General features: G+C 37.8%; 1 non-coding gene across 1 annotated transcript; it reads right to left on the bottom strand.

The window, feature by feature from the left end:
• Positions 1–762: 762 nt before the first annotated feature.
• On the bottom strand, positions 763–835 carry TRNAA-AGC (transfer RNA alanine (anticodon AGC)). Its single transcript has one exon. It is a non-coding gene; the product is annotated as a tRNA-Ala (tRNA).
• Between the last annotated feature and the right edge of the window lie 590 nt (positions 836–1,425).

Here is a 1,425-nt window from a genome sequence, read left to right as displayed (position 1 = left end):
TGATGCTGTCTGTTGCTTGAGTCAACACAAACCTTGAGAACCAAACATTTGGCAGATTGGCTACTTCAAGGCCGGAGGGGGAGGGCACTACCATGTTGAAAACTGCCTGCCAGTTTGCTCCTCCTTTTCTCTTAAGAAGTTGTGCTAGACACCACAGCCAATGGAGCACCAAGACGAGGATGGCCTGCAAGGAAAAATAAAAATAATAATAATAATAATACTTGTGAGATTTAGTGCTGTGCTTGCTATTGATCTTGTGTTTGACTAATTTCATTGACTTTATGCTGGTATAATCATGATGCTCTGCACTGCCCCATTTCCTTGACGTTTGGCACTATTGACTGTTTGCCTTGTTGTCCTTTTCTTTTCCAAGGGTGGTTCTTTTTCGAACATGATGCCAAGTTCTTTTCCTTTCCCTTTCCCTTTCCCTTTTCTTTTAAAAAAAGCAAGAAACCGCGTTTATCCATTTAGTTAATGAATTAATTAAGAGAAAGATTTCTGAATTGTTAGTTAGTTAATGACAAACCAGTTTTATGCATTATAAAGGATAATTACAGTGCAAAGTCATTATTCAGGATAATCACAGTGCAAAGTCAAAGATCATCAAGAGATTTTGCATGTAAGACTTCATGGGCCTGAAGAGAAAACATTTGCTTTGACTAGAAATAGTAAGAGCCCAATCAGGATCCATTAATTCATGGATTAGATTAGAAATGGCTATGAAGGAAGAAATCAAATAAAAGCAGGAATAAAAAAAAGGCGTGGAGATGCGGGGTATCGATCCCCGTACCTCTCGCATGCTAAGCGAGCGCTCTACCATCTGAGCTACATCCCCTTCTTGTTCTTTTCTCATTTTACTACTATATAATTGTTAGCATCTAGTTTTTAACCCTTCCTTTGCCTTTGGTGAGATGCGGCTTGCATGCCAAACGCTGAGAACGGGATATGGTTTTATAGCTCTTGTAGTGAATATTGTAGTAAATCACAAGTTTATGACATGTTTAAAGACTAATCATTGGATATGGTTTCCCCTCTGCTTATGTTTGGTTGCTTTATACTTATGGCAATTATCAGTTTGCTTGAGATGAAGCTTTGTAAAGTCCAGCTTTGAGTCTCTGCTTTCTTTGTCTATGGTGTTAATTAGACAAAGTAATTGCATCATGTAAGAAGCATCTCCTCCTTCATCAGCATTCTTGATGACAATATTCCCTTTCAAGAATTACTCAAATCAATGATGTTTGGCGGAGTAAATTGCTTTTTCTTTGCCTGATTGACCATTTTCTACTTACACACCATGCTATTTGCTGTTAAGAAGACCTACTTTTGAATTTCCATTTTAGAGATCGACTAGGTGTGATAACCTTAGTCTTGTCACTTTCAGGTGAACCGTTCGTAAGGTTTTAAGCTAAGGTAATTGTTAAATAA

This window comes from Populus euphratica, unplaced genomic scaffold (assembly GCF_000495115.2).
Source record: "Populus euphratica unplaced genomic scaffold, PopEup_1.0 scaffold6339.1, whole genome shotgun sequence".
Lineage (NCBI taxonomy): Eukaryota > Viridiplantae > Streptophyta > Magnoliopsida > Malpighiales > Salicaceae > Populus > Populus euphratica.
This window is presented reverse-complemented; position numbering and strand designations above follow the sequence as displayed.